Consider the following 7,098-nt stretch of genomic DNA (forward strand, 5'->3'; position numbering starts at 1 on the left):
TTCCCAGTTTGGAAGGGTGAATTTCCAAAGAATTTCCAGTCCGTGCTCTCTTTCCAGACAAGTTTTTTCGCTGTGCCTGAAGCCCAGCGATGGAATCAGCCCAGCTCCCTCTGTGCATCACTTAAACTCCTTGTAACTACAAAAAACAAACAAAAAAAAAATCTCAGGAAACACAAATTCCATCCGGGAAAATCCATTTTCAGCACACAGGTCACGCCAGGCCCTGAAGCGAACCYGGGAACAGTCGGGGGCTGTGGGAGCACTCCCGAACAACAGGGGACCAACAGCCCCACTTAAAACCGCGTTTTAATTCCTGAGAGCATCCCAGAACCCAGGATTTCCATTATCCACCAGGTGACTGAGCCAYGTTAAGTGGGACACGGAGCAGGGATGTGTCCCTGCCCTTTTAAAATCACTTCAATATTGCAGGGATGTGATGAATTCAGAGAATCAAATTGAGATTTTCCCTGAACAACCTTAAAAGCATCCGCGGGAAAGGGACACCATGGGTTCATCCTGGACATGTGTCGGTGTTCAGTTGGTTTTTATTCATTAATTGACTTTGAGAAAAGTTATTTTAATGGCCCTCGTTAATTTATTTGTGTGTAATTAGTGGGTGAGCACGAGGGAAGGGCTCACCAAAACCAGCTCAGCTCCTCCCTCCGGGCAGCCAAGCCCTCAACTCAGCTCTCCTCTTCCCTATTTTTGGTAATCCCTGTTTTTTTGAATCCTCATCCCATCCTCATCCTCCTTTCCGGGCAGGGGACACATGTGACATCACGTGTGGCATCACAACTGAATTTCCAGGCTCAGTATCTTTCTCCGGGAAAATCCTCCTGGATTTTACAGATCATTTCACCCCAAAAAAAATCCCTGGAAAAGAGGAAATATGAGGCCTCTACGGGGATGAAAAAACCCTCAGTCCCATGAACCTAAACCCCATTCTATGGGATGAATTTGGGAAGAGACAGATGACATCATTAATTCATTCCAGATCTTTTCCATGGTAAAAGATGAATTTGCACAGATTTTTGRTGACTCTRGTTTGGGCTCCATCTCACCCAAAYAGGGATTAAATCCAGGCTTAAATCACCCAAAYAGGGATTAAATCCAGGCTCTTYATTTCCATTTGATCCCATCCCATTMAAAAGARGGAGASAGAACMTCRCCSMYTCTTTCCTCCAATTCCTCACCCCAGAACCGGAGCCTGGAACGATTCTTTTCCCCAAAACCACCCTGAGCTGACCCAGGATGACCCCAAACTTGGCAAAGGAGCAATTCCAGGCACCACAAACTGGAACTTGGCCCTGCCACGTGTTTGTCCCTCCCCTGCACAGATCGGCCTCGTTCTCCACATGGGAACACCCGACCTCGATTTTCCTGCACCACAAAATGACAAAATCAGGAAGAGAAACGGGGGRGAGCTGCTGGAAATGTTTGGATTATCCTACAATCCATCCCAAAGGGTCCAAGGGTAGCATCACTCAAAAAACTGGGAATAAGAGGAATTCCATTCCATCATTTTTGATGGAATTTGGTCCAAWGAAGCCCAGGAATGTTTTCTGCTGGATTTGGGGTGACTCCGGCTTGGGGCTTGGAGCTGTGAGAGCCAGCAAAGAAAAAATCTGGGAGGACTTTGGACAAGGAAATGGCTTCAAAATGAGAGAGGATGGGGTAGATGGGAAAATGGGAATTGGGAATTCCTGGCTGGGAGGGGCTGGGATGGAATTCCCACAGAAGCTGTGGCTGCCCCTGAATCCCTGGAATGTCCAAGGCCAGGCTGGACATTGGGGCTGGGAGCAGCCTGGGATGGGGGAAAGTGTCTCTGCCATCCCAAATAATCCAGAAAATAATTCCCAGTGCGATTTTGCCCACCAGACCCTTTTCCCTGGCTAGAAACCTTCCCTCCAAAAAAAAAAAAACCATAATCCATGACCTTCAGAATAAATCAATCCCATAAACCACATCGTTACTTCCTCGTATCGACAGCATTGACAGCATTTCATGGCTTTGATCCCACTTTATGGCAGAATAAAATAAAAGCCTGGATGAAAATAATAAAAATAACACAGAAAATTGATAAAAAGAGCTCCCTGCTGCTGCCTCAGCAGGTGCAGAGTGGAAAAAACAAGATGAATTTCCTTCCCTTTAAAAACTTCTCATTCCTAACTAAAAACCTTCCGAAATCCCAGGAATTAAAGAAYTTCTCTGCAAATCTCCCCGTGGTCTGAGCCTTCCAACGCCTCCCATTTTTCCTGATGAAAGGTAACAAAAAGGCTTTCACGCCAACCCCGTAAATAAGACCCTAAAAGGCAGCGAAGTGGCCGGATCCATTACCACATTTTATTTTTACGGYTCCCAGGCACGCATTTGCCTGCATTTGAGGGAATTTTAAAAGGTGTCAAGAATTCTTTTATACCCAGGAGAATTCCAGAAAAAATATGGATGTCATTTAGGGGAGAGACGCTCTCTTTCATTTCAGATATTTTCTCAGATTGATCTCACCCCGACAAAAGCTCACGAGACTCTTCCTGTTGGACAAATCTCAAGTGTCCCAAAAAGATGATTTTTCTGCCAATAAAAATCCAAATGTGTTCATCCAACCCCTGAAAAACAGATTTTATCATTTCTGAGTGGCTTCAATTTCCAGCATTATTCCCTTTTTTATGCCCTGGATGCTCAGAAATGTGCACAGGAAACGTTGCTTGCTCAAAGAAAGWTTTTTTTATATCCTATTTAATAAAAACCTTCCCCAAACGCAGTGGGAATGGTAAACTGGGAAATTAAAACAGTTTAAATTATTCCATAACACTGAGCCTTGGCCTCACATCTGAGGTACAGGAGGACTTTAAATTCAGGTTGAACTGGAAAAAAAAAACACAAATAAACAAAAAATTACAAGGAAAACAACTAAAAAAAAAAACCAAAAAAAACTTTTGGACACCTGTGATCCTTTTAGGTTTKTGCTTTAGTGTAACAGGAGGAGTTACCAAAATAATGAGGAAAATGAGGAGAAAAGTGCTCTCCATCCATAATGCAGAAACACGTTCCTTTTTCCATTAAAATGGGAAAAATGGGATAATAATAATCCATTATTATCCCATTTTTTTATTTTCCCTCCTTTCCCACTGAATTAAAGTAGAAGTTCCTTCCTGACCTCGGCTCCATTTCTGATCCTCTCCCAACATTCCCGATGAGGAGGTGACAGCTCTTTACCCCTCTGGAGCTGGAATTTCACTCAAACTTTTCACTCATCCWGATTTTTCCCCTGATTTTTCCAGATTTACAAATCCAGCCATCCCAGAGGATACACAGGTGAAGATCACAGCCCAAGGTCTGTCCGTGATCCCGCAGGAATCTCCATGCCAGTGGCTCCATCCGGAGATTTCCAGAGTGGAAAAAGCAAAATTGGAATTTTCTGCTCCCTCTCCCTTACATAACATCCCCTTCTCTCGCCAAATTAACCGCGCCTGCAAATCCGCTTGTCCCGACGTCGTCCCTTAACGAGCTTCAAGTTTGAATCAGCCCAGGAGTTTTCTCCAGTCCTTATTTTCCCTTCCAATTGTTCCCTCTGCTCCCTGAGGAAGTTAAATCCACGCATCCATGCGATAAACAAGTCCCGAACCAGGTCAATGCACATCATCCATTAATTATTCCACAGCCCTTCTGCAGTCAGATTGATTCCCATTCCCTCTCCCACTTTCCGGCTCCCTCATCCCATTTTTCGGCATGGAAAGATGAATTCCCACCTTGTTGGTCTCCTGCAGAAAAATTTGGGAGTTCTAGAAAATTTGTGAGAACTAAGTTCTAGAAAATTTGGGAGGACTAAGAAATTCCGCTCGGGAAGTGGAGCTGCCTCATCCCAAATGATCCATTGGGATGGAGCAGCAGCAATTCCCGGTTTATCCCAGTGGGTTCCTGCTGGGAAATCTGGGATWGTGRAAGGTGTCCCCACCTGGACACCCTGAGGGGACCCCACTGAGTTTATGGGGTGTTCTGGAAGAACTGCCCTAAATTGATCTGCAGAGCCMGGGAGAGCTTTGGGAGTGCTGGGACTGTGTGGAATGAAGGAATTTCATTGGGAATGTTGAGATGGAAAACCGTGGGCTCTGCACCCCTTGGAGCAGTGCTGTCAAAACGCCCCAGGACCCCAAATCAAGAGAATTCCAACCACATTCACCAAAACCTCAAACCCTTCTCCTGATCCCAAAAACATTCCCAGTATTTTTTTTCCTCCTCCTTGATGGAGGGATGGCCAATTCCCATGAGCAGAAAGCACAAAAATGTGCAAATCCAGAGCTAAAACCGAGAGCAAACCACATTAATTATCCCCGAACTCAACACTTTTCCTCCTTTTTACTTTTTCCAGCGCTTTTTAACACCGGTTGATCCAGTGGTATTCCAACCACATTCACCAAAAACAAACCCAAACCCATCTCCTGATCCCAAAAACATTCCCAGTATTTTTTTTTTCCTCCTCTTGATGGAGGGATGGCCAATTCCCACGTGCAGAAAGCACAAAAATGTGCAAATCCAGAGCTAAAACCGAGAGCAAACCACATTAATTATCCCTGAACTCAACACTTTTCCTCCTTTTTACTTTTTCCAGCGCTTTTTAACACCGGTTGATCCAGTGGTATTCCAACCACATTCACCAAAAATAAATCCAAACCCATCTCCTGATCCCAAAATATTCTCAGCATATTTTTTTCCTCCTCCTTGGTGGAGGGATGGCCAAGTCCCACATGCAGAAAGCACTAAAATGTGTAAATCCAGAGCTGAAACCAAGAGCAAACCACATTAATTACCCCCGAACTCACCGCTTTTTCTCCTTTTTACCTTTTCCTTTTTACTTTTTCTCCTCCTTTTTACTTTTTAATGCCGGTTGATCCAGTGGTAAATTGGAAACGTTAACCCTGGGTCAGAAAGCCCCGRGGTTTTGTGAAAATCATAAATTACCGAGTTGGGAAGTGCAGGAACAGCTCCCTGCAGGTGAGGAAACACCGGGGGCTGCCACTGTTTGCTCTGGGAACAGCAGTTCCCATTTCTCTCGGAAACCTTCGGCGACCTCCCCTTAACCCCATTTTTTTTAAAAAAAAGGGGAAAAAAGGAAAAAAAAAGGCAGCGAATTTCTCACGCGGGACTTTTCATTGAGCAACAAACCTGAAATCCACAAAAATTGACATTTCCGCCATTGAAATGGGCGTTCAAACCCCGCGGGATCGCGATTTGCAGGGAATAAAAAACGAATCCGAAATTGCCGGATATTTGTCTTTATGGCTTCCCCATCATATTTCYTTCCCTGCTTTTTTTTCCACTTTCAGAAAATCACTTAAATGTCAATTTTTTTAAGGATTGAAGCTTTTTTTTTTTAGGATTGCAGGATTTATTTTTTTTTAAGGATTGCAGGAATTTTTTAAGGATTGAAGGAATTTTTTTAAGGATTGAAGGATTTTTTAAGGATTGAAGAATTTTTTTAAGGATTGACAGATTTTTTTTTAAGGATTGTTGGAATTTTTTTAAGGATTGAAGAATTTTTCTTAGGATTGAAGGATTTGTTTTCAAGGATTGAAGGAATTTTTTTTAAGGATTGAAGGACTTTTTTAAGAATTGAGGGAATTTTTTTAAGGATTGAAGGAATTTTTTAAGAATTGGGTAATTTTTTTTAGGATTACAGGATTTTTTTTAAGGATTGAAGGATTTCATTAAAAATTGAAGGATTTTTTTAGGATTGAAGGATTTCGTTAAAAATTGAAGGATTTTTTTTTAGGATTGATGGATTTTTTTTAAGAATTGAAGGATTTTTTAAGGACTGAAGGATGTTTTAAGGATTGAAGGAATTTTTTAAGAATTGAATAGTTTTTTTAAGATTGCAAGAAATTTTTAAGAATTGAAGGAATTTTTTTTTTWCAGATTGCAGGAATTTTTTAAAGATTGAAGGGATTTTTTTTTTACAGATTGAAAGATTTTTTTTAAGGATTAAACAGAGCAATTTTGTTGCACCATTTGTCACTGATGATTATCAAAAGGAACCGGAAAAACTCTGAAAGAGGAGAATAAAGAGAAAAATCCCATGAAAATCCATCAAGCCCCCACCAAAGTATGAGGACTTGGGGCAAATTGGGATCCATGGGGAGAAAGTGCAGCTGCTGACCCCATGGAATCAGGATGAAAAACCTCCCAGAGAAAATTCCTGGTGTTCCAGGCACTTGGAAGAATTCCAGAATGTTCTCAAGATTTTATTGGATGTTTTTAACACAACTCAACATTCCCGGGTAGTTCAAGGGCCTGGGATGGTGGGGTGGAGCTCTGGGGGTAATCCTAAGGAAAATAATGGAAAATAATCCTAAAAATTGTACCCCATTTCCTTTTGGGATTACTTCTGACTGGAAAACATTTCAGGTGGGATTTTGTGGTTTTAAATTAAGTGGAAAATTACAAAATTCCCAAATCCTTCAATCCTGTCCCTGTGCCATCACCCAACAAAGATTTTCCTCAGAGAAGAAGAGGGAACGAGAATAAACTTTTATTATTTGGATGTGAAGATGAATTCCAGCAGGAAAAACATCATTAAAAATTCAGATTTGTTGGAATTAACATCCAAATGAACAGTGAGTGGTTCCTGGGATGGAAATCAAATCCCCAAATTTCTTTTCTCTGAACYGGGGAGGGCCCAAATTTCCTATGCAGAGCTCTGAGCCTGAAAAGGGATTTTTAGAAGAGCTTTATGTCAACTGGAAAAGAAAAARCCTGAAAAAAAATGGAAAAAAACCTGGAAWAAACCTTCCTTTCACTCAGGCTTAGGCTGCTAATCCCAGCCTACATTTAGACATCTCTTCCAAATAAAGATCCGACCCAAAAATCCCCCAAATTCYGCTGTCTAAACCATCATTTTTTAGCAGCAGACAAACGGCTCCGGGTTTTTTTTTTTTTTGCTGAGCTGCCACGACATCAACTGAGAGCAAAAGCAGATTTAAAAAAGAGCAAAAAAAGAGTTTCTTTTCAAGCAAAGGAGCTTTGAGGTTTCAATATTTAAGCCTCAGATTGTGTCTGTCAAAATTGGGATATTCCAGGGGTTTTTTTGGGATGGGGTTGGAA

Source organism: Malurus melanocephalus, unplaced genomic scaffold (assembly GCF_030028575.1).
Source record: "Malurus melanocephalus ecotype Western Australia unplaced genomic scaffold, MMel_1.1 scaffold_627, whole genome shotgun sequence".
Classification (NCBI taxonomy): domain Eukaryota; kingdom Metazoa; phylum Chordata; class Aves; order Passeriformes; family Maluridae; genus Malurus; species Malurus melanocephalus.